This window comes from Schistocerca piceifrons, chromosome 9 (genome assembly GCF_021461385.2).
Source record: "Schistocerca piceifrons isolate TAMUIC-IGC-003096 chromosome 9, iqSchPice1.1, whole genome shotgun sequence".
Classification (NCBI taxonomy): Eukaryota; Metazoa; Arthropoda; class Insecta; order Orthoptera; family Acrididae; genus Schistocerca; species Schistocerca piceifrons.
In genome coordinates, this window is record NC_060146.1 from 17,236,368 (window position 1) to 17,263,767 (window position 27,400).

The 27,400-nt window shown below is 43.6% G+C and overlaps 1 protein-coding gene across 1 annotated transcript in view; it reads right to left on the reverse strand.

Moving 5' to 3' along the window:
• Positions 1-27,400, reverse strand: part of LOC124717156 (zinc finger protein 501-like) — a 337,802-nt gene that overhangs the window by 75,804 nt on the left and 234,598 nt on the right. The window lies entirely within an intron of this gene.

Genomic DNA, 27,400 nt, shown 5'->3' on the forward strand with positions numbered 1-27,400 from the left:
AAATCGCCGGTTATGTCGAGTCCGTTCTCGGTTAGGTGTTATTCCGGGTTCGTACAATGCGCTCCTCACGTTATTCCGAGAATACAGCTTAACCGGCTGCTAACCGGAGATTGTACAACTAGCCCTGTGGGGAGAATAAGTTTTGACAATGGCAGGAATAGTTACAGAATTAGTGATGACAATATTGTTTACTAGAACGAGGAAGGAGAAGCAATCGGGACATCACAAAATTATATGAAGATTCCCAAATTATATAAAATTTTCTACTACTACTACTACTACTACTTTTCGGTCTCATGCATGAGGAACTGGAGCATGCGAATGAAATATGAATCTATTTCCTAACGAGAAACCTTTTGCTTGTAGTAGGCCTAATAGGCATTTGATATTGGTACTTCGTGAATTATAGTCTGTCGTGTTATTTATGTAAACGAGGTACATAAAAATGATAATTTATACCAAAACAGTCTTGTTTATTTGGCATGTGTTACAATTGCTGTAGTATTAGAAAGGTCTATTTCGTTTTATCTAGCAGACAGAGACGAAACAGACATAACCAAGTCGAGAGACCACACCAGTCTTGGGTACTGTTCACATTAACAGCTTTTTCAGAATTAGACAAAGACATTGTGATTTTTCATGTAGCAAAACGTTTGGCGAACTTTGATGAGGTAAAAGATTCTTTCATGGAAAGGAAAGCACGCCGTGTAAAGCGCTAGCAAAATTAGCGAGAAAAAATGCTGGAACCTAAGGATTGAAGAAATGTGTACTATCTTGCATGTGTCTTGTCTTTACAGGTTTTATGTTTCCTTTATTTAATTTTAAGTCACATAAAAGAGAACGAGTGCAAATTTTCTGAAAAGTTCTTACTCTCCCGGTCACAAATAATCCCACCCAGTGTTAATTGCGATTTTTTTTTTAAGGTGGTTAGGATGTCAAACCGACCGACTGGGGGCAGAAGAGGCACCACAGGACATTTTAATTTCCACTGTTATGAATATAGATTTGGTGGCTTACATTACAAAATATACACGTTTGAATTCCACAGAGTGAAATACAGTGACGCTCGATCGAAGAATGCTGTGTGATGTAGTCTGGCGCTGAACTTTGGCACAATTAAGACAAAATGTCATGTGTTACATTTCTTCGAACGCATATGTTTTATGTATCAAACCTTTCAAAAAGATGTGCGCCACAAAATGAACATTTTTATGAAAAACTGATATTGTTTTAAAAATTTTTTGACGTCCTGTCTCAAACGCTCGAGGGGGATGCGGTGTGGGGCGGGGGGGGGGGGGGGGGGAGGGGGGGAAAGAAGTTTTTGCCCCGGTTCGGAAATATCGTATTCGTGGCTGCGCTTATTAAGAGTATTATAAAATACAGCTGAGAATGGCGAGTCACACGAATTGTTGATTGGGACAGCATGCTGCCCGCAGACTATACTTTGACGACCACTGTACCTACGATCTTAGGCTGTATCATGTCCAGTGTCTTCTACACTGACGGAAAACAATCGCTACGCCAAGAAAGATGACGTCTGTTCAAATTTCGCGCCAGTCGCGTAAGAGTGTTGCTAGATGCGCCGCTGTAAGGATGCGATTCACATTTGCTTTAAATATACGCTGTAACGGTAGCGAGAGTTAGCTATACTTGAGATTGGAAATGCTGAGTTGATGTTAGTCAAGAATGCCTTTAAGTCGACAAACACGCCATTATTAAGACTTCACTGAGTTTGAACGAGGTCGTGTAATAGGGTTATGAGAAACTGGATGTTCCTTCCGCGATACTGCAGAAAGACTTGGCGGGGATGTAGCCAGTGTTTGTGACTGCCGGCAGCGCTCTTCACGAGAATGTGAGACGCCTGGGCTCCACATGGGCCACGTGGCACTACTGAGAGGGAAGACCACTGTGTTCGGTTTACGGCTCTGGTACGTCGTCCTGCATCTGCAGCTGCAATCTGAGCAGCAGTTGGCACCATAGCGATACAACCAACTGTTACAAATCGGTTACCTCAAGCACATTTCTGAGCAAGATGTCCTGTAGCGTGCAGTCCACTCACCCCGAACCATCACCATTTGCATCTTCAGTGGTGTCATGCGAGAGCTCACTGGCGGACAGGGTGGAAATCCGTTGCGTTTTACGAGATATGTCCACAAAGTAAGTTCCATTTGGTTATATGAAACAAGCGGGTACAGATACAGAAAAAATATTTATTGTACAAAAATCTACAACTGTTAATCTACTTTTCTACGTACCTTCCGAAATTTTGTAGCCACTTGTCATAGCGTGGCACAAGTTTTTGTACGCCTTCTTCATAGAAGGTTACTGCTTGTGGTAACATGTTCTTTCAGTTCGTCATCATCGTTGACCACCAACGACAGATTTTATCAGGTGTACCGATTGAAAATGAGCGTTAAGATACAAATGTGTCGATAGAGAACATTTGTTGTGAACGAGCCTTAATTTTTTTGTTTGGTTGGTATGACATCTGTCAAAGATATTTAGTATACATCAAGTCATGGAACAAACAACATCGTATGGTTTCATCGTGTTAACAATGTCGAATTTTGTACCAGAAAGTGATGATTTGCGGAAAGCATTAATTTTTTGTTTTCATCTGAAAAAAAGTGCTGCAGAGTCGGATCTAATGCTTGTCGAGGCATATGGTGATCATGCTCTATCAGAAGCAACATGTAAAAGATGGTTTCAACGGTTCAGAAATAACGATTTTGATGTAAGAAATGAAGAACGTGGAAGAGCACCAAAAAAGTTCGAAGACGCCGAATTGCAAGCAATATTGGATGAAGATGATACTTTGAATCAGAAGTAAATGGCAGCAATGCTAAATGTTGCACAACAAACAATTTCTGACCGTTTGAAAGCTATGGGAAAGATCCAAAAGTGTGGAAAATGGTTGCCACATGAATTGAAAGAACGACAGATGGAAAACCGAAAAACCATTTGTCAAATTTTGCTTCAAAGACATGAAAGAAAATCAATTTTGCATCGAATTGTTACTGGCGATGAAAAATGGATTTATTTTAAGAATCCTAAACGGGAAAAATCATAGGTTAATCCGGGACAACCATCAACATCGACTGCAAAACCAGATCGATTCGGCAAGAAGACAACGCTCTGTGTTTGGTGGGGTCAGAAAGGTGTGGTGTATCATGAGCTTCTAAAACCCGGTGAAACTGTGAATACTAATCGCTACAGACAACAAATGATCAATTTGAACTATGCATTGATCGAAGAAAGACCTGAATTGGCCAGAAGAATGGCAAAGTATTTTTTTTACACGACAATGCACCTGCACAAAAAGCAAAACTGGTTCAGGATGCACTCAAAACACTTGGCTGGGAGCTGCTACCCCACCCGCCGTATTCACCAGACCTGGCCCCTTCCGACTACCAATTGTTTTCATCAATGGGACACGCATTGGCTGAGGAACACTTCAATTCCTACGAAGAAGCCGAAAATTGGGTGTCTGATTGGTTTGCTTCAAAAGACGAACATTTCTATTGGCGTGGTGTCCAGATATTGCCAGAAAGGTGGTCAAAATGTATAGAAAGCAATCGTCAGTACTTTGAATAAAATGTTTTTACTTTTCAATTCAAAATTAGTGTTTCACAAACGCGTCCCAGTGAAATTCCTGTGAGAGTTGTTTGGTCACATTCGCCTAGTGAGATTGGGCATTATTGTAGAAAAAACCAACAGTAATCCTCGGCGCTTGTCCTGTATTGCTCGGCGCAATTTCTTAATGGTCTCGTAGTAACCATGTGCACTGTCAGTGGTAAGAAATCAATCAGCATTTGACGTTCAGCAGTTCACAACTTAATTGTATACTTCCTACGGCCACTCATCGCCGTTTAACATAGGTCACTACCCCAGCCTAAGGAAAATGAGCCGCTTTCTGATGCAACAATAATTTGTCCAATAACTCCAAGAGTTTCTGTATGCCACATACAGGATGATCAGAAACAGTCTGAAAAGCTTGTACTGGTGTTGCAGGGGAGGTTTTTCTGAGAACCAAGTGCTAAGACAAAAATTCTATACGTTCCGCCATTTCCGAGTTATTTTGTGTTGAAGTTAGCCAATCAGGTCGTTGCGAGCACAAATTCAGGCACTTGCGCGCGCTAAAGTGCGGGAACTCACAAACATGTGTGGGTCCGTGAGTTACCAGTTGCTGAAATGCTCATAACCAGTTAAAATGTGCCTTTTTCGGAACTGATAAATTTAAGCTAGTTGAGCGAAGGTACGTTTGTTTGGTCTGAGGAAACCAAACGAAGAACTCGTTTGGTGACACTGCCTCTGGCAGGTTGCTTGAATTTTCGCTCCCGACGGCCTGATTGGCTAACTTCAGCGCTAAATAACTCGAAAATGGTGCAACGTATCGAATTTTTTCGTAACAATTATTTTTCAGCACAGCTTCCCCTACAAAGCCCTTACAAGCTTTTCAGAATGGTGATGACTGCTTGTATATGTCTGGCATGTAATGATTGTTTGCCCCCTGAGGCAATTTCGTCGAATACTGAACATTCAATGTTCATGATCAGGTTCGTTTACTGGAGCCTCACAATTAAATAACAACCTTCTGCCTTTCCGATGCAGATACGAACCCTGAGCAATGAATAGATTATTAACCCCCCCCCCCCCCCCCCCCATGGATAACGCAAACAGTCTCAATTTAATGGCGGTTGTACGATGGGATACACATGGTACGTTTTTACACAGCTGACAACATTTCCAACAGCTTATTCCAGTGGGTTGCAGGTAAATCTTAATCCACACGGAGGTGTTATGCGGGCATGGGTACTTCGATGGTGCATCTGCCAGGTCCCAGAATATCCTCATCCTCGTGAGTTACACCAGCTCTTTTCCTCAAATCTGAAGTGGTTGCGATTTTGTGTACGGTCTTGAATGCTGGACACACACGCTATTTGAGTATAGGACAGTAAGAAAATCTGAACAGATAAGTATACTTACCTCACCGTTATGTATTAACTGACTCAGTGTCAAAAAATGTTCAAATGTGTGTGAATTCCTAGGGGACCAAACTGCTGAGGTCATCGGTTCATAGACCTACACACTACTTTAAACCAAAGTAAACTAACTTATGCTAAGAACAACACAGACATCCATGCCCGAGGGAGGATTCGAACCTCCGGCGGGAAGGACCAATCTGTGGCATGGCGCCTCAAACCTCGTGGTCACTCCTCGCGGCGAGTAAGTGGCCTTTGGATAGTTTGCAGCACAGATTCATATACAGTGAATGCATGCATTTGCTATCTGCGCCCTGAAGATTTAATGAGGGAATATCTCCGCCCGTCAAAAATGGTTCAAATGGCTCTGAGCACTATGGGACTTATAATCTGAGGTCATCGGTCCCCTAGAACTTAGAACTAGTTAAACCTAACTAACCTAAGGACACCACACACATCCATGCCCGAGGTACGATTCGAACTTTGCGACCGTAGCGGTCGTGCGGTTCCAAACTGAAGCGCCTAGAACCGCTCGGCCACACCGGCCGGCCATCTCCACCTGTCACCAAGTTAAGACTCAGTTCTACATATTTCTAAATTATTCATTTAAAAGACTAATACCTCTTGCCAGACATACAATACTGATCACACTTATACAGCTTTAATATCGTATTGAGCTACAGTGGGTAATTGCTAAAGCTTCTGTCTCATAAACCTTATACCCATCATAACTGAAAGTATACAAAACAAGTTTGAGGATCAGCTGCCAAATACATGCCAGCTGCTGGGTACACTCGAAAAACAACAATGAACTGCCTTGTTCCTTGTGGTAAAAAGTGCACAATATCATCAAAAAATGCTCTTTTTGGCCACAAATTCTGGATCTGTGAGTAAGTTTTGCTGGAGCGAATGTCTTGGTGGACATTAGAAGACGCAACCTTTCCTGCCCCATCCTCATCTCCAGATGCATTTAAGAGTATTCATTGCTTTCATTGTGATCCGTATTTGGAGTACCAAATTAATTTAGTATGAAAAAGACTGATAACAATTCGGAAATTTTGAATTTAAAAGTGGCATCAACACAAAATGACTCACCTGAACAAAAATCTAGCTCTGTGTAACCTGGCCCTTAACAGACACCATTCATTGTCACCCGCTGTTGTTTGTTTGGTTTGGAGAGGAGGAGACTAAATTACAGGGTCATCAGTCACTTTTTCTTCATTCAAACAGGTCTCGGATTAAACCCATTACCCAAAAGAGTCTGGGAACGCAAAAAAGTATGTAAGACTAACTGAACCACACTGAAAGAGAAAACGAAAGAAGCAAACCAAAAGGGGAGGAAGTGCACTAAAAGAAAAAAAAGCAGTAGGAAGTATTAAAATAATATATCAGATGGTCTGGGCTGGCTGATTGCAAGAATTAAAAAAAGATGAGCCAGTCACTATGCAATACACTAAAATCTCCAGCCTAAAAACGCAGGTCTAGAGAGACACAGATAGGGAAAAGACGAAAACCAAGGCGAACAGACGGCAAAGAGAGAGCAGGGGAGAGTTAAAATGGAAGGAGAATGAAGCCCTGGAAGAGTAGGCCAGAAGCCCATCCTCAGATCGGGGGATAAAACTCTGTCACGAATAAAATGTATTACTAGATCAGCCATTGAGGCATTGTCTCTTAACACTATTGGCAATGTGATGAGAAAGTTAAAAGTCTTCCTCAGGGCAGCTAAAACTGGGCAGTCCAACAAGATGAGGACCACAGTCAAGTGGGAACCACAGTGACACTGAGGTGGTTCTCAGGACAGAGGAGGTGACCATGAGTCAGCCAAGTATGGCCAATGCAGAGTCGGTAAAGGACAATGGAGTACCTAGTGGCTCGCATGGATGACTTTCACACATTCGTTGTCTCCTTGATAAAACATGATTTATTTGGTGTACTGAGGGTGCGCCATTCAGTTATCCAGATCCCCAATACTTTAAGGCATAAGACTGATTGGAGATTGGTCTCTGGTATGCCAATCTCTAGGGTCGGTTTATTGGTACCTGTCTGGCCAGCCTGTCAGCAAGTTCATGGCCCAGGATCCAGATATGTCCTGCAGTCCAGATGAAGGCCACAGGAAGTCCATGGTTTTCAAAGGCATAAACAGACTCCTGGATAGTCGTTACCAGGGGATAGAGGGCAACCAGTGGTCGAGAGCTTGAAGGCCGCCAAAGAAGTCGCTACAGATGAGGAAGGAACCATCTGTGCAGGGGCAGATCTGCACAAGAGCGCTAGAGATGGCTATCAACTCTGCAGTGAAAACACTCCAGACACCTGGGAAGGAGCACTGTTCAGTATGGCCAGCGTGAGCATATGTGAAGCCCACGTGATCATTGACCATTGAGTCAGCAGTATAGACTATTTATAAGCCTTGGAAATTGTCAAGAATAGAGAAAAATCGGCGGCAGAGGGCTTCAGGAAGAACTGAGTCTTTTGGGCCTTGCAAAAGGTCCAGACGAAGCTGTGGCCAAGGCATGGTCCATGGAGGTGTATGTGAGTGGACCCGGACGAGAAATGTAGAAGGAAAGACTCGAGTTCAGAAAGAAGGGACTGGAGACAGACTGCAAATGTAATCCCTGATCTGGGCCGCCATTGCGGGAGATGGATTGCTGTGTTGGAGAAAAGAAGATAGTAATCGGGATGTTGAGGTGATCTGTGAATGTGTATGGTATAAGTGGCAAGCAGTTGTTGTCACCTGGTCTGCAATGAGGAAGCCCAGCTTCCACAAGGAGGCTGTTTACTGTGTTAGTTCAGAAAGCTCCCATCGAAGTTGATCTCCACAGTGGTGTATAGGGTCCAGCATCCACAATGCTGAGGAGAAAGCTGAACCATACATCAGGCTCCCACAGTCCAGATGGGACTGTTACAGGGCTTTGCAGAGCTGCAACAGAGTAGGGTGATCTGTACCCCAGCTGTTGTGAATCAGGTAGCAAAGAATGTTAAGATGCTGCCAACACTTTTGCTTAATCTGACGAATATGGGGATGCCAAGTTAAGCAGGTGGCGAAAACCAGTCCTAAAATGCGATAAGTCTTCGCTATGTTAAGTAGTTGGTCATCGAGGTAAAATGCTGGCTGAGGGTGGACAGTATGATGACGACACAAGTGCATGATGCAAGACTTGACGGCTCAGAAACTGAAAGCCATGAGTGCAGGCCCATGATCGCACCTTTCATGAATGGCTTCCTGCAGTCGACGTTCAGCCACACCAACAGTAAATGAGCAAAAGGAAATACAAAAGTCGTCAGCACGTAAGAAGGGTGATACTGAGGCCCCGACTGCTGCTGCGAGACCATCAATGGCTACTAAAAAGAGTGGGATTCTCAGTACAGAGCTCTGCAGGGCCCCATTCCTTTTAATAAGGGGGGGAACTGTGAGAGGCGCCGACTCTGACTCTGAAGCTGTGGAGCGACAAAAGGTTCTGTACGAAACTCGGGAGTGGGCCCTGGAGACCCCACTCATGCAAAGTAGCGATGATGTGGTGTCGCTAAGCGGTGTCATAGGCTTTTGTCAGGTCAAAAAAGACGGCAGTAAAGTGTTGACGGTGGGAAGCCGTTCAGGTGGCAGACTCCAGGTATACCAAGTTGTCAGTGGTGGGATGACCATGCCGAAAACCACCCTGGGACAGAGCCAGAAGCCTCCGAGACTCAAGGAGCCAACACAGCCGCCGCTCGCAATCTGTTCAAGCAGCTTGCACAGAACTTTGGTGAGGCTGGTACCATGATAGCTATTCATATCCAGCGGGTCTTTACCAGGTTTTAGCACCGGAACGACGACACTTTCTTGCCACTGTGATGGGAATTCACCATTGCATCGATGTGGTTGAAGATGGTATGGAGGTGGCACTCGTAATCTGCCAACAGTTGTTTAATCTTTGGGGCTGGATGTGCTCTGGTCCAGGAGATGTGTCAGGACAATCAGCAAGGGCACTAAGAAATTCCCACTCACTGAAGAGAACATTATATGGCTCTGCATAGCATGAATCAAAAGATAAGCATTGTCGTTCCAGCACTGATTTAGGAGACGAAAGGCAGGGCAGTAATGCTCAGATGCAGATGTGCAAGATACTCTGTGTTTGCGTCTGGGTTGGTATATATTGTTTCATTTGTAGACATTCCTGGTATTCCAAGAGGGGTCTGATATCTGTAAAGATATCTGAACCTAGTCCAAACCTGGGAAGGAGAGGTTTGTGTTCCAATGGTGGAAATGCATTGTTCCCAACACTCCTGCATCCACTGTTTGATGAGTTGATGAGCCCAGACACAGAACAGTTTGAAGTCAATGAGGTGCTCCAGGGGTGGGCACCACTTACGACGCTGGAGGACCCACCCTTGGTCTCTAATGGCATCTGCAATTTCTGCCGACCACCAGGGCACTCTTTTCTTCTGTGGGCAAACTGAGGAACAAGGGATTGCCAATTCAGCTGCAGCAACAATGGTAGTAGTAATGGTCTGAATCACCTGATTGATGTCACCAAGCAATAGAGATCCAATGGTGGTAGTGGAGGTGAAAGCCTCCCAGTCAGCCTTGGTAAGAGCCCATCTGGGCAAACATCCAGGTGAGTGACGCTGGAGGAGGAAGAGCAAAAAGTGGTCACTACCACACAATTCGTCATGAGCTCTCCAATGGATGGACATTAGAAGGCCAGGACTGCAAGTGGAGAGATCAGTGGCCAAGGGGTACGTGCTATGTGCCACAATGAAATTAGTGGGGGCACCTGTATTTAGGAGGAAAAGGTCGAGTTGAGTTAGTAAATCCTCAACATCTTTACCATGGCCAGCAGTCTTGGTTCCACCCAACAAAGGGTTATGGGCATTAAAATCACCCATATGTAAAAAAAAGCAGAGGTAGTTGGGAAATAAGTGCAACCATACATGGTGTGGCACTCCACCATCTGCAAGAAGGTAGATGTTTCAGATGGTAATTTCCTGCATTGTTCTCACCCTGACAGTCACAGCTGTTAAAGTTGTTTGAAGGGGCACAGGTTCGCTACATTCAGAGGTAAGGACATAGATACAGTTCCACCTGACATCCTGTTACAATCGTTATGGTTTTTGTAGCACGCCCGATAGGGGATCTGAATTGTGGGAAACCTGATTTCCTAAAGGGCAACGCAAAAATAGGCGTATTGCTTGTTGTCATAATCCAGTCAGGTGGGAGAAAAACCTGCCACAATTCCACCTGAGGATGATGCTTTCAGTCGTCTGGGAAGGCATGAAGGGACCAAGGAGGCAGTTTACACTTCACAGGTCACTGGCTACTACCAGTTGAGTGCTGGTATCCAGTACCATTGTGTCTGAGGTGTTGGTGAGATCATGGTCCTCGGGGGACATTAGAATCTCCACCTCGTCCTCAGATTTGGAACTGTTAGGGAATCGTGGTGTGGGGCCACTGGAGTCTGCCATTTCTTAACAGACTTCTTATTTGTCTGTTTGCCATCTCACCACTCTTTAGCGGCTTGCTGGGAGGACTTTTCAAAAGCAGCTTCGGTGACAGAGGAAGATTGTGAAGCCCTTTGACCAGCAGCTAGTGGCTCCTGTAGCTGGCGTCCACTTCACCATGGGGCTGGAACATGAAAGGTGGAGTTCCAAGGTACCTCTTCCATATGAGAGGAGTTGGAGGAGGCTGTTGCTTCCCTGACTGGGGGAAGGGGACCAATGTCTCCGGTGTTCAGGGGTCCATGCTCCCAAAGTAGAAGCTTAGGGGGCAACAGGAGAAGATCTGTCCCCAATCACCAGGAACGGGGATGTAGATGGGTGGCCCTGAGGGCTTAATGGAGAAGGCTTAGATGAGGAGCATAATGTTACCAATGAGGGCATCACCTTTCGGTAAGATAGCCTGTTGAGGGTCTTGTACTCCATAATTTTCTTCTCCTTTTGCAGTATCATGCACCTGCAGTTGAAGAGTAAATTTTGGGATGCACAGTATATAAGGAACCTCTCCACACACAATAAGAAATGAGAAAGTTTTTTACTCTGCCCCCATTATAATGTTAATAACAACAGAAAATAATGTCAAATATTAACTCTTAGGGAGACAATAGTCTCTAGAGGAAACCTGTGTACCAGAATAATTCTGCAAGGTATTATTGAAACAGAATGGATACTAATTCCCAGCAGATTTCATGTAATGGAAGCCACTAAAGATGCCCTAAATTATGGATGAGGCAGCTACAGTTGATTGATCACCCCTCTAAGGTCTTTTTCCGTAATGCTTATAAAGCACAACATGGTAGGCGATCACTTTTGTATTGCGTCATACTCATTTTGTATGAACCACAGTAATTGCAGTGATTGAAAAACTCACATACTTTATATAAATTTTAAGAAAACTTACGAAGAGGATTACTTATGGGCCGTTACAACACGCCATAAATGATGTTATCAAGCAATGGTGTGGTATTTCCGGATTCTTTCAGGACTGAGACATCTGCCACATCGAGAAATGGCAACTGGACACATTCTGTTAGAAATTAAGAAACAATGTGTATTTATGGGTTAGAGAGCATCGTCTGTGCTACCTCGTTTTGTGTAGTCTAGAGCAGTGGCTGAGATGCCACCCCCGAATGTCTTTCACATTTACTTCCCCACCTACACAGCTGGACTGAGGCCAGTTGAAGTATCCAGGAAATTTGTCCAAGACTGCTCCCTGTTGTCTACTGCTGTCTCCCAGGTTGTTGTACTCATAAAACAGGAGCAGTCTATGTTTGCACCCGAAGGTATATGATTAACCATCTGGAGTATTATAAACCTACTAACTGCAGTATTATTTTTTTGCTTCCAACATGAGACAGATTTCTTTTCACGGTCAACCAAAAGTGTTTGGGAGACAGTCTATTGGTCTTGTTATAGAACTTGCTTCGCACTGGACGATGAACTAATGAAGTAGCGTTTCTGACCTTAAGTATCACAGTTCTTCGTTATCCCACTCGTTATGAACCATACACCGATCTGATGAATCCCATATGCACATCCAATGCAAGCATAGAATATTCCTGGTTAAAAAAGCAAAAGGAAAGAGTAATATATACCTTTTTCATGCTGTGGTGACGATAAAAATTTTTGTGACGTAAATACAAATAATGTCTTTTTACTAATTTAATACTATAAAAATACATTCTTGTAATTTTTTGTAGTATTAATGAAGTTTGTATAATTTTTATTTCGTTTCACGTGTTTTGAATAAAACCACCTGCATTGCTAAGTAAATTTCTGTATATATTGCGCTACTTTGGCTACTGCCATCATGATACACCAAAAAGGTTTTTGGCATATGATGATAGTATAGCCGGCCGGCCGGTGTGGCCGTGCGGTTCTAGGCGCTTCAGTCTGGAACCGCGTGGCCGCTACGGTCGCAGGTTTGAATCCTGCCTCGGGCATGGATGTGTGTGGTGTCCTTAGGTTAGTTAGGTTTAAGTAGTTCTAAGTTCTAGGGGACTGATGACCATAGATGTTAAGTCCCATAGTGCTCAGAGCCATTTGAACCATTTGATAGTATAGCCCAAACAGTGTAATAATACAGAAATTTGTTTAGCAGTACATTTGGTTTTATTCACAGTGATCATGGACTCATACAGGAAATTTATTTCTTTTATTATTGGGTTTGTGTGTGTTCGAGAAGCATTGTACTTTCTTCTAAGCAGTCATGTCTATATTTGTGCACATTGTTTCTCTCAAAGTCTCTCTTCTACTGGAAGTTATATCAAAAAGCAGTGATCAGGAAGAGGTGTACCCAGTTACATAATAATATTTTTATTTAGTATTATTCATTTTTAGATTTCTTAGCCTTTAATATGGAGTCTAGCTAGCTTTTAGTTCGGTACACGACAGCATGCCCAGTAAGGACAGTGAAAATGTAGACCAATCGTTAATGTTCTGCTAACTTACACTCTACATTGATGAGTAGGATTTCTACTTTCTGTTTGTCGGTATACATTGTACTCACATAATCCTTCACCCTTAGGCAACTGACTGAATGAATGGTATCCATTTTCCTGGTGTTTCCACCTGTTTACAGCCAAATCTGGCAAGTAAACGATTTGTATTATGCTGTGTCCTTACACTGTGTGCAATTAATAGACAGATTAAGATAATTTTGTGTTAGGCTTCCAATAACATCATACACTGAGGTGACAGAGGTCACCTGCAAGTGCACTCAGTGTAATGAACTTATAGCTGTGGTATACACTGAGGAGACAAAAGTCATGGGGTAGCGAGATGCACATATACAGATAGCAGTAGTGTCCCATACACAAGGTCAGTGCATTGGCAGAGCCGTCATTTGTACCCGAGTGAGTCATGGTAAAAGCTGTCTGACAAGACTAGGGCAGCGCAACAAGAATTAACAGGCTCTGAATGCGGAATGGTAGTTGGAGCTAGACACATGGACAATCCCATTTCGGAAATCGTTAGGGAATTCAGTATTCTGAGATCCGCAGTGTCAAGAGTTTGCTGAGAACAGGCATTACCTCTCACCAAGGACAATGCAGTGGGTTACAGCCTTCACTTAATGAGGGCAGTGGCATTTGTGTAGAGCTAACAGACAAGCAACACTGCACGAAATAAGCACAGAAATCGATGTGGGATGTATGACGAATGTATCCATTAGGACAGTGTGGCAAAATCTGGCATTAATGGGCTGTGGCAGCGGACGACCTATGTGAGTGCCAGCAGCAACTCTCCTGCGCTCATGGCCATATCAGTTGGACACTAGACCTGGAAAACTGTGGACTGGTCAGACGAATCCCAAATTCCATTGGTAAGAGGCTGATGGAAGGATTCAAGTGTGGCACAGACCCCATAGGGCAATGGACCTAAGTTATCAAATAGGCATTGTGCAAGCTAGTGGTGGCTGCATAGTGTGTGGGCTGTAGTTACATGGAATTGGCTGGGTCCTGATTATGTTCGGCTACTTGGAGACCACTTTCAGCCGTTCAGGGACTTCACGTTCCCAAACAATGATGGAATTTTTATGTATGATAATGTGTCATGCCACTGGGTCACAGTTGTTCTCGATTGGTTTGAAGGACATTCTGGACAGTTCGAGTTAATGATTTAGCCAGCCAGACACCCAACATGAATCCCGTTGAACATTTATGGGACATAACTGAGAAGTCTGTTCACGCACAAAATCCTGCAGAAGCAACTCTTTCGCAATTACGGATGGCTGTCAGCATAATTATGTGAATGGTACTCGCTGATACGATTCTGAATAGGTCTTGAGGAGAGGAAGTAGATTACCGAGTAAAAGATATAGAGTGCTATTTAAAAAAATATACACTGCTGTTCACATCTTTGTAACAAACAAAGAAAAGTTACAAAAAGGCAATCATGCTGGCTAGTGACCCTATGGAAGCTAAACAACATTTGTATGATTACTCTTTTTATTTTGCTTCTGAACAAAAAATTATTTGGGTGGTCACAGTAATTGGGATACCGATTATATTATATATGCAGCCCTGAACTTTCACACTTTCTTCGTTTCCAAGGGAAGGAAGTTACTGTTTATCAGCAGTAATTCACTGATGTGAGATTGGATTTGGTGATTTGTTAATAACATTCCAGATTTACTAGGACATATTCACTGGGAGCACATGTTAATGGGGAACAGGAAATACACTACTGTTTGTGAAGATGACACTCGAGATTACAATGAAATTTATTCCACAGATTAGACACATGACAATATCCAAATGATTAGAATTACACAACAGTGCATGCACTTCAGTGAAAGTTCAGTAAGGAGTGAAGCTGCCATCAAAGCCCTCTGGAAGCTGTGGCAAGGAGCTGAAGAGGGACTGGATATGATGCTGAGATTTGTAGGCTCATCCAAAATAGCATCGACAGTAGTAGCAGGAGAGCGATAATGAACGAGTTGGCAGCAGGTCATCTCCCAGACATGTTCGGTGCGTAACATGCCAGGCAAACATGCAGTCCAGGGAAGCAGTGCTACCCACAGTTCTTTGAACGAACTTGCACGTTCCTTACTGTGTGGTCAAATATTGTCTGAATGAAAAATGGCATGTGCTGCCTGCAGGCTCTGAAACTTCTCCAATGCAACGACCGCTGTTCAAATTGCCCTCAATGTGTAGGAGAAAAAAATGTCGCATGTTACCGCCAATGGTGCTTCAAATCGTCACTCTTAGCTTTTACCCGCCATGCCACGCAACAGTGCTATCTGCCCGATTGCATTGACCATAGTATCATCTAAGACGTACACAGGCATCACTGTAGGGCAAGTTGAAGTAGGACTCATCTGAAAACACTACATTTAACCACTCAGCATGTTAGTGACAACGTTCGTGTGCTCACTGCAGTCTGAATCTTGGTGGTTTCTGGTAAATCGAAGCCGATGCAATGAAATTTGTGGTAACAGTCCAACTCTCAGCAGATGGCATTTAAGTGTCGATGCTGATATGTTCACACCCACTACAGTGCTTCAACATCATGCCAACACATTGGACAGAACTGTTCTGTCAGTTACATCCAGGCAGAGAAAATAGCCATTCCGCTCTGTGATCACATTGTGAAGTCCAGTACCTGCTCTGTGCTGTGTACAACATTCTTCTATTCCTTGATTCCTCACACGCATCACTATCGTAGCAGCATACTCTATATAATCAGTGTCACAGTACGACAAACCTGTCACACATACACATCACTCTGTCCTGTTCTAACTTACATACGTGCTGATACTGCGCTCTTTGATGTTAAAGTGGCATGCAGACACTTTTTCACATTTTCCCCTTCGTTTGACGGCTCTGCGTTGACTGACTGTGACTGAGGCATTACACTGATCTGCAGGGCACATAAAAGACGATGCCGCCGAGCATAGGTGCATGCTGCCTCTCTGCAGTTTTAATCACCTACTATCTTTCAACTGTTCTACACCTCCACCAATTTTGGAGTGATTCTGGACATTCCTTCTATAAACTGCAATTTTCACAAACAGTAACACGCATCCTGCAAGCCCAGGTGAACAACTTTCATGTCTGCTCCACCACTTTATGATGACATCATCTTCACCTCTCTCATGTAAATTTGCTCCACCACTTTATGATGACATCATCTTCACCTCTCTCATGTAAATTTGCTGCACCACTTTGTGATGACATCATCATCACCATATTCCTCATTTAAATTACATTAGATACACTTCTTTGTTTCATAAACACACAGTGAGCAGTCGAACATGTCACAAAATAAGAATGTATAATACAAATTTACGAAAAAAAGAGAAATACTTATGTTCAACTCCCCCCCCCCTTCCAATCACACACACACACACACACACACACACAGATACTAAGTTAACTGATACCCATGGGTGTCGAATAAGTAAAATGAAAACTGAAATATATTTTAAGATGCAAGAGCAAACCTAAACGTGTCGCAAAACATGTAAATGTAGAACACAGTGTGGTGAATGTAATAACTGACTGGTCATTATTACCATACATTGTCAAATTGAAAATCAGTTTACAACTTACACACACCACTTTACTGCACTGAAGACACGCAGAAGTCAGATTTTATTAACACTCATATTATCTGATATTATTATCACCATATACGTAAACTGGTGCTATTAAGGAATTCATCAGTGGTGCTGAAGCAGTTAGCCACCAATAAATTCATTAGGCTCTTCTTAAATTAAATGTCGTGAATAGCTACACTTTTTATGGTTGTAAGCAAGTTATTGAATGGGTGTGTTCCTGAGCAATGAGCAATTTTCTCCAGCAAAATAACTAACTTCTTTATGAAAATTATGCATATTTCTGATTACATGAACTAAGTTGTTGCTTTGAATAAGAGATCCATTATTTACGACTAATCTCTTGAATAAATAAATATATTGGGAATCGGTAATTAGTAACTCCTGTTCCTTGAACAAGTCTCTGTGCGACGTTTCTTCAAAGTGTACACATTGATGTCAATCTTACGAGGCATGTGAGAAAAGGAATGAGACTGATTATTTCGTCTTCCGAAGTTACTATTTTATTTTCTTTTTTCTAACTATAGTTTTGTCCGCTTCAAAGTAATTCACTTCGGCAGCTATACACCGGCGGAATCCTTGTATACAGTCTTGATAGCAGCACGCCAAAAGGCTGCAACGGACACAGTCTTTAACATGATCGTCACATTCTTTTGCATGTTCCCCTGAGTCCCACAATGATGTCCTGTTAGAACATTTTCCAGTTTCAGAAACAAGTGTCAACGACTCAGATCATCAGGTAAATAGGGGTGGTGTGGATCAGGAAGAATGCTTTTCGAGGTCAAAAATTCCGCTATGGAAGTGGCCGTGTGACAGTGGGCGTTGTCATGACGCAACATCCACTTGTCTGCAATGTTCGATTCATCCTTTTCCCGATCCTTTCGAGGACATCTTTATGAAACACTTGGTTGACAGTTTGTGCTGGAGAAACAAATTATTTTTGTATGATGCCTCTACTGTCAAAAAAGCAAAATCATAATTGTTTTGATCTTTCATTTGTTCACTCCAGTTTTTTTCCGATCGAGGAGATATTTCAGTGTGCCACTCCTCACGTTGCTGCTTTGTCACATGATTATACTCAAAAGAGCCAGGATTCATCACCAGACGACTGGACTATTTGTGGTTATTGGCAATCCTCTCAACATCAACATATACATTTCTTCGATTGTCCTTCTGCTCAGCTGTGAGGTTTTTTTAGTACCACATCGTGACAAACCTTCGCCTGTGCAAAAGTTTGATCAAAATTTGATGTACGGTGAAAGTGTTTAACAGGTCACCCATTATCCTTATTGTTAAACGTCTGTCCGATATTACAAGAGGATGCACACGTGCGACATTTTCGTCGGATTTTGAAATTTAAGGTTTCTCTGAGCAAGGTTCATCTTCAACGTGTTCTCGGACTTCCAAAAATGATTTGTGCCCCCTGAAAAAGTTGTGCTCTTGAGAAGGAATGTTTCTCATAATCCTTTTCTAAGTTTTCAAAGGCCCAGATCACATAAGAAACAGATTGACCGTCCTTACGGCGGAACAGGCAACCGTAAAAATACACTCCTGGAAATGGAAAAAAGAACACACTGACACCGGTGTGTCAGACCCACCATACTTGCTCCGGACACTGCGAGAGGGCTGTACAAGCAATGATCACACGCACGGCACAGCGGACACACCAGGAACCGCGGTGTTGGCCGTCGAATGGCGCTAGCTGCGCAGCATTTGTGCACCGCCGCCGTCAGTGTCAGCCAGTTTGCCGTGGCATACGGAGCTCCATCGCAGTCTTTAACACTGGTAGCATGCCGCGACAGCATGGACGTGAACCGTATGTGCAGTTGACGGACTTTGAGCGAGGGCGTATAGTGGGCATGCGGGAGGCCGGGTGGACGTACCGCCGAATTGCTCAACACGTGGGGCGTGAGGTCTCCACAGTACATCGATGTTGTCGCCAGTGGTCGGCGGAAGGTGCACGTGCCCGTCGACCTGGGACCGGACCGCAGCGACGCACGGATGCACGCCAAGACCGTAGGATCCTACGCAGTGCCGTAGGGGACCGCACCGCCACTTCCCAGCAAATTAGGGACACTGTTGCTCCTGGGGTATCGGCGAGGACCATTCGCAACCGTGTCCATGAAGCTGGGCTACGGTCCCGCACACCGTTAGGCCGTCTTCCGCTCACGCCCCAACATCGTGCAGCCCGCCTCCAGTGGTGTCGCGACAGGCGTGAATGGAGGGACGAATGGAGACGTGTCGTCTTCAGCGATGAGAGTCGCTTCTGCCTTGGTGCCAATGATGGTCGTATGCGTGTTTGGCGCCGTGCAGGTGAGCGCCACAATCAGGACTGCATACGACCGAGGCACACAGGGCCAACGCCCGGCATCATGGTGTGGGGAGCGATCTCCTACACTGGCCGTACACCACTGGTGATCGTCGAGGGGACACTGAATAGTGCACGGTACATCCAAACCGTCATCGAACCCATCGTTCTACCATTCCTAGACCGGCAAGGGAACTTGCTGTTCCAACAGGACAATGCACGTCCGCATGTATCCCGTGCCACCCAACGTGCTCTAGAAGGTGTAAGTCAACTACCCTGGCCAGCAAGATCTCCGGATCTGTCCCCCATTGAGCATGTTTGGGACTGGATGAAGCGTCGTCTCACGCGATCTGCACGTCCAGCACGAACGCTGGTCCAACTGAGGCGCCAGGTGGAAATGGCATGGCAAGCCGTTCCACAGGACTACATCCAGCATCTCTACGATCGTCTCCATGGGAGAATAGCAGCCTGCATTGCTGCGAAAGGTGGATATACACTGTACTAGTGCCGACATTGTGCATGCTCTGTTGCCTGTGTCTATGTGCCTGTGGTTCTGTCAGTGTGATCATGTGATGTATCTGACCCCAGGAATGTGTCAATAAAGTTTCCCCTTCCTGGGATAATGAATTCACGGTGTTCTTATTTCAATTTCCAGGAGTGTAGTTTTCCCGTCGGTCAACAGATGTCGCAGGCGACGCTACAATGCTAACTGACCTGTCCATGTCACGGAATTGGCAACGCTGTATCTTCGGTGACGTGAATTAGGCTAATTTCTATTCTGCTAGAGCGCTGCGCGCGAAATGCATTCGTCACACAGCTGACTGTAGCTCATGATCGGCTGTGGTTTTTCCCGAGTTTTCAATCGAAGGATGTAGATTAGCTCCTGTAATTCTGCAAACCAAGTTTATTTCTACTGTAGGGATACTTCTCACAATCATATGCGAAATGAAATAAATGAAAAGTAACACACAAACATTTCTCGCGAGTTACTGTTGAAATGCAGACTGTATTACAGTCGCGTAGATTTTACAGTCGCCTTCCATGCCGTCTATTTCATATTTGTTATACAGCTCTTCTGATACGGGTTATGGTGGTAAAAGAGATCTCCATGTGTTAACACTATAAAGCTTTCAAAATCCTCTCAATGTCTTTGAAATATAATCAGTTAGTTTAATGACAAATACTGCACCGAGCAGTGGGTTTCGCGTCCTGACATTACCGACAGAATTATTTGTTTTACGTAGAGTATGTATAGGGATTAGGTGAGTTATAACGACAATATATTTTTCACATTGAGACTGTAAATAAGTTTAAGAAACAGATTTTGCTTCCTTTCTAAGTATTTCTGTAAGCGTTCTTACATTTTGCATTTGATTACTGTTAGTTGTAAACGAATATAATTTCATGTACGCACTTAACAACGATATCTTCGAAAAAAATAAAGGGCTGCCACGTTATATTAGAATTTAATTTAAAATCCAGTTCCATAACCTTTCTTTATCTTTGACGGGAAATCTGAACATATTTAGTTCAGGATTTGTCTGTCTGCTCCTTCCACAGTTGATATACTTGCAGGCACTCGGCATAACGATTCGATCCACTACCACCGGTATGTCAAAAACATTGCACGCGACATTGCACGATGTTGCCACATATTTCACAGAACGGAGTGCCATCTAGTGGTTGGTGCCACAAGTAAGGGTGTGACGCTGTCGCAGCCAGGTGGCCGTTCCCTGACAATGGTTGCCTGCTAGACCAAGCGATCGGGCAATCTGTTTCTTACGTGATCTGGGTCAAAGGTCACACTCGTGGATCCTCCCCACGTTTAACACAAAACTTGATTGCATAACGTCGCTCTAAATTCTGCTGTTCCACACTGGATTCGCACTCGGGAGGACCTCGGTTCAAACCTGCATCTGGTGATTCAGGTATAGGTTTCCCGTGATTTTCCTAAATCCAGGCAAATGACGTGATGGTTCCTTCAGAGGAGCATGGCTGATTTCCTTCCCCATTCCTTGACCCCATGTGAGCTCGTGCTCTGTCTCTAGTGACATCTTCCTTCCTTCCTTTCCGCTATTCCATTTTCGTTAACACACAACAGAAACACAGCTTCACTCATGGCGGGCTCGAAAATTACGTGACGGCTGTAGGGAGCTGAGCGTCTGAGCAGCGCCACAACTTTTGCGGCGCTGTCGGCCTCATTACTTCTCTCACACACCTTGTACTTGTTACTGCATTTGCTTCGTCACGCTGCAAGACACCAGACAGACGCAGAATCAATGAGCAGGCTTCGCTGGCTGTCGAAGCGTAGAGATGTTACATTGAATACCTTACCTGCCTAGTGCCTAGCGAACACGAATATGACAGAGACCACAGAAAATCTTCGAGTAGACTATCATAGATTCAGGCTTATTGCAAAAGAAAATGTATGTTATACATCAACATCTACATACATACTCCGCAACCCACCATACGGTGCGTGGCGGAGGGTACCTCGTACCACAACTAGCATCTTCCTGTTCCACTCCCAAACAGAACGAGGGAAAAATGACTGCCTATATGCCTCTGTACGAGCCCTAATCTCTCTTATCTTTGTGGTCTTTCTGCGAAATGTAAGTTGGCGGCAGTAAAATTGTACTGCAGTCAGCCTCAAATGATGGTTCTCTAAATTTCCTCAGTAGCGATTCACGAAAAGATAGCCTCCTTTCCTGAAGCGGTTCCATAACACTCGCGTGATGATCAAACCTACCAGTAACAAATCTAGCAGTCCGCCTCCGAATTGTTTCTATGTCCTCCCTCAATCCGACCTGATAGGGATCCCAAACGCTCCAGCAGTACTCAAGGATAGGTCTTATTAGTGTTTTATAAGCGGTCTCCTTTACAGATGAACCACATCTTCCCAAAATTCTACCAATGAACCGAAGACGACTATCCGCCTTCCCCACAACTGCCATTAAATGCTTGTCCCACTTCATATCGCTCTGCAATGTTACGCCCAAATATTTAATCGACGTGACTGTGTCAAGCGCCACACTACTAATGGAGTATTCAAACATTACGGGATTCTTTTTCCTATTCATCTGCATTAATTTACATTTATCTATATTTAGAGTTAGCTGTCATTCTTTACACCAATCACAAATCCTGTGCAAGTCATCTTGTATCCTCCTACAGTCACTCAGCGACGACACCTTCCCGTACACCACAGCATCATCAGCAAACAGCCGCACATTGCTATCCACCCTATCCAAAACATCATTTATGTAGATAGAAAACAACAGCGGACCTACCACACTTCCCTGGGGCACTCCAGATGATACCCTCACCTCCGACGAACACTCACCATCGAGGACAACGTACTGGGTTCTATTACTTAAGAAGTCTTCGAGCGACTCACATACTTGGGAACCAATCCCATATGCTCGTACCTTAGGAGTCTGCAGTGGGGCACCGAGTCAAACGTTTTCCGGAAGTCAAGGAATATGGCATCCGTCTGATACCCCTCATCCATGGTTCGCAAGATATCGTGTTCTTCTGTCGTCGAAACCAAGCCCTTCGACGTGAGTACTACAACTTAAGCCCAGCCAGAGGAAGTACCTGTCCGTAACAGTGAACTCCAATAGCTGATAAATATCTCGTGAACAGTTTGGACAATTTTATTATCTCTCAACGCTGGTAATTCACATAACTGTCTCCAAGCATCAACTACAGTATGTGACTATCATACGAGTAAGATGATTAAAAGCCATCATAGAAATCTTCGACAATGAAGTCATAAGCCAGAAACTAAAAAACGTGTTATACAATATAAACAGCGGCAAGAGCGACAAATAGTCGCCTTTCTGCTGAAGTGGTGCACAACGCCTGGGCGATTTTTGATGTCATCCTCGAATCGGTGAAACATCCCGAAAGGCTTACCGGGCAGGTAATATACAGCTTTCACAACTCTATTGAATGGTACTACTATTGCACCTCTTCCATTTCCATAATATTGTCCTCAAGTGCATCGCCCTTGTATAGACCCTCTATATACTCCTTCCACCTTTCTGCTTTCCCTTCTTTGCTTAGAACTGGGTTTCCATCTGAGCTCTTGATATTCATACAAGTGGTTCTCTTATCTCCAAAGGTCTCTTTAATTTTCCTGTAGGCAGTATCTATCTTACCCCTAGTGAGATAAGCCTCTACATCCTTACATTTGTCCTCTAGCCATCCCTGCTTAGCCATTTTGCACTTCCTGTCGATCTCATTTTTGAGACGTTTGTATTCCTTTTTGCCTGCTTCATTTACTGCATTTTTATATTTTCTCCTTTCATCAATTAAATTCAATATTTCTTCTGTTACCCAAGGATTTCTACTAACCCTCTTCTTTTTACCTACTTGATCGTCTGCTGCCTTCACTACTTCATCCCTCAGAGCTACCCATTCTTCTTCTACTGTATTTCTTTCCCCCATTCCTATCAATTGTTCCCTTATGCTCTCCCTGAAACTCTGTACAACCTCTGGTTCTTTCAGTTTATCCAGGTCCCATCTCCTTAAATTCCCACCTTTTTGCAGTTTCTTCAGTTTTAATCTACAGGTCATAACCAATAGATTGTGGTCAGAGTCCACATCTGCCCCTGGAAACGTCTTACAATTTAAAACCTGGTTCCTAAATCTCTGTCTTACCATTATACAATCTATCTGATACCTTTTAGTATCTCCAGGGTTCTTCCATGTATACAACCTTCTATCATGATTCTTAAACCAAGTGTTAGTTATGATTAAGTTGTGCTCTGTGCAAAATTCTATCAGGCGGCTTCCTCTTTCATTTCTTAGCCCCAATCCATATTCACCTACTACGTTTCCTTCTCTCCCTTTTCCTACACTCGAATTCCAGTCATCCATGACTATTAAATTTTCGTCTCCCTTCACTATCTGAATAATTTCTTTTACTTCATCATACATTTCTTCAATTTCTTCGTCATCTGCAGAGCTAGTTGGCATATAAACTTGTACTACTGTAGTAGGTGTGGGCTTCGTATCTATCTTGGCCACAATAATGCGTTCACTATGCTGTTTGTAGTAGCTTACCCGCATTCCTATTTTCCTATTCATTATTAAACCTACTCCTGCATTACCCCTATTGGACTTTGTGTTTATAACCCTGTAGTCACCTGACCAGAAGTCTTGTTCCTCCTGCCACCGAACTTCACTAATTCCCACTATATCTAACTTTAACCTATCCATTTCCCTTTTTAAATTTTCTAACCTACCTGCCCGATTAAGGGATCTGACATTCCACGCTCCAATCCGTACAACGCCAGTTTTCTTTCTCCTGATAACGACATCCTCTTGAGTAGTCCCCGCCCGGAGATCCGAATGGGGGACTATTTTACCTCCGGAATATTTTACCCAAGAGGACGCCATCATCATTTAATCATACAGTAAAGCTGCATGCCCTCGGGAAAAATTACGGCCGTAGTTTCCCCTTGCTTTCAGCCGTTCGCAGTACCAGCACAGCAAAGCCGTTTTGGTTATTGTTACAAGGCCAGATCAGTCAATCATCCAGACTGTTGCCCTTGCAACTACTGAAAAGGCTGCTGCCCCTCTTCAGGAACCACACGTTTGTCTGGCCTCTCAACAGATACCCCTCCGTTGTGGTTGTACCTACGGTGCGGCTATCTGTATCGCTGAGGCACGCAAGCCTCCCCACCAACGGCAAGGTCCATGGTTCATTTTCTAATAGAGACCAAAGAACTGCGTGAAGACTTTGACAGAGCACTGAAGGACCTGAGTCGAAACAAGACCCCCGGAGTAGACAACATTCCATTGGAACTACTGACGGCCTTGGGAGAGCCAGTCCTGACAAAACTCTACCATCTGGTGAGCAAGATGTATGAAACAGGCGAAATACCCTCAGACTTCAAGAAGAATATAATAATTCCAATCCCAAAGAAAGCAGGTGTTGACAGATGTGAAAATTACCGAACAATCAGTTTAATAAGCCACAGCTGCAAAGTACTAACACGAATTCTTTACAGACGAATGGAAAAACTAGTAGAAGCCGACCTCGGGGAAGATCAGTTTGGATTCCGTAGAAATACTGGAACACGTGAGGCAATACTGACCTTACGACTTATCTTAGAAGAAAGATTAAGGAAAGGCAAACCTACGTTTCTAGCATTTGTAGACTTAGAGAAAGCTTTTGACAATGTTGACTGGAATACTCTCTTTCAAATTCTAAAGGTGGCAGGGGTAAAATACAGGGAGCGAAAGGCTATTAACAATTTGTACAGAAACCAGATGGCAGTTATAAGAGTCGAGGGACATGAAAGGGAAGCAGTGGTTGGGAAGGGAGTAAGACAGGGTTGTAGCCTCTCCCCGATGTTATTCAATCTCTATATTGAGCAAGCAGTAAAGGAAACAAAAGAAAAATTCGGAGTAGCTATTAAAATCCATGGAGAAGAAATAAAAACTTTGAGGTTCGCCGATGACATTGTAATTCTGGCAGAGACAACAAAGGACTTGGAAGAGCAGTTGAACGGAATGGATGGTGTCTTGAAGGGAGGATATAAGATGAACATCAACAAAAGCAAAACGAGGATAATGGAATGTAGTAGAGTTAAGTCGGGTGATGCTGAGGGAATTAGATTAGGAAATGAGACACTTAAAGTAGTAAAGGAGTTTTGCTATTTGGGGAGCAAAATAACTGATGATGGACGAAGTAGAGAGGATATAAAATGTAGACTGGCAATGGCAAGGAAAGCGTTTCTGAAGAAGAGAAATTCGTTAACATCGAGTATAGATTTAAGTGTCAGGAAGTTATTTCTGAAAGTATTTGTATGGAGTGTAGCCATGTATGGAAGTGAAACATGGACGGTAAATAGTTTGGACAAGAAGAGAATAGAAGCTTTTGAAATGTGGTGCTACAGAAGAATGCTGAAGATTAGATGGGTAGATCACATAACTAATGAGGAAGTATTGAATAGGATTGGGGAGAAGAGAAGTTTGTGGCACAACTTGACCAGAAGAAGGGATCGGTTGGTAGGACATGTTCTGAGGCATCAAGGGATCACCAATTTAGTATTGGAGGGCAGCGTGGAGGGTAAAAATCATAGGGGGAGACCAAGAGATGAATACACTAAGCAGATTCAGAAGGATGTAGGTTGCAGTAGGTACCGGGAGATGAAGAAGCTTGCACAGGATAGAGTAGCATGGAGAGCTGCATCAAACCAGTCTCAGGACTGAAGACCACAACAACAACAACAACTATTGCACCATGTTCACTTTTCAGATTCTGAAGCTGACTTCATTTTCTAAAGTGTCATGAAAATTTCTCCCAATGGAAGGTCACCAACCAACTACTCCTTAAATGTTTAAGTAAAATGCATTCACTAAAAACTGTTTTTTATTTACAAAACTCCTACGACAACCAGTTTCCATCACGCTGCATATAATTTAACAGCAAACAGAGGCACAGGCTGTGTCCATATTTTTTTCATGATGTACCTTTCATGTGTCCAGTGTAGTTGGGCTTTCGTGGCCATTGTCACTGAAGTTAAAATCTTTTGGGTCGTTAGGCACTGAACACCACAAGATCCTGAAGCGGGAACATCGCAAGATCCGGAAGCAGATTCCAGTGGAGGGATTGTTCGAAGACATATGACGTGACCTAACAATCCAGTAGCTTTTAACAGTAGTCTTTGATAGTTTGGGAAAAAGGAAAGAGACGCTCCATGCATATTCTGTTATAAATGTAATGACATCTCATAAAAAATTAGCATTTAAAGTGATTATTTACCCCGAAATATCTGTGGTGTACGCTGGATGAGTATCTTGGTAGCAAGCACTCAATTAAATGAAGAACAGTTACCTGTAGCTTCTGTTCACTGTAGTTAAATTTTGTGACAACACACCATCACCATGCTCTATCCACTTACACTAAGAATTGTTGTAAACCATGAGCAAGTAGATGAAACAGTTGACATGTCAACATAAGTTATCCACTAAGGAAAGTGTTAGGGCAATTTTCAGACTAAGTTACCCATTACAGCACAAATAGTAATAATACTTGTCCGGAACATGAGATTCCATGTTTCTTAACGCCACATATGGTCTTTAACCTCACAGCCCTAAAGGTCATTAGACTGAGTGTGCACATACAGGTGTCGCATCAGGCTCAATGTATGCCACAATTTCTTCTGGGAAATATCGCAGATGTAGGATCTCTGCCCTGTGTGCTGCTGCGAGTGAATGTTAAGGCGTCATTTTTCCGTGAGACTTGTGTGACAAGCGAAAGTACAAAGCCGGTAAGCACTCGCGAATATTCCTTCAGTCCGCTGTTACTAATGAACATTTTGCGACACACATCACAGATGTACGGACATCCACCTGTCTGCAGACGCAAGTGGGACTTCAGTTTGCTGCTGCCTGTGAATTTTCACACCATCAAACGCCCGTATAGTTGTGATGTGTGTCAGAAGACGACACACACATCGCAACTATACAGACATTCGGCAGTGTGTGGACGGAAGCGGATCTCCGAGTTGAAACAACACGTGCATGTTCTGTGACACACACAGCACGAATGCTGCAGTTCATGAC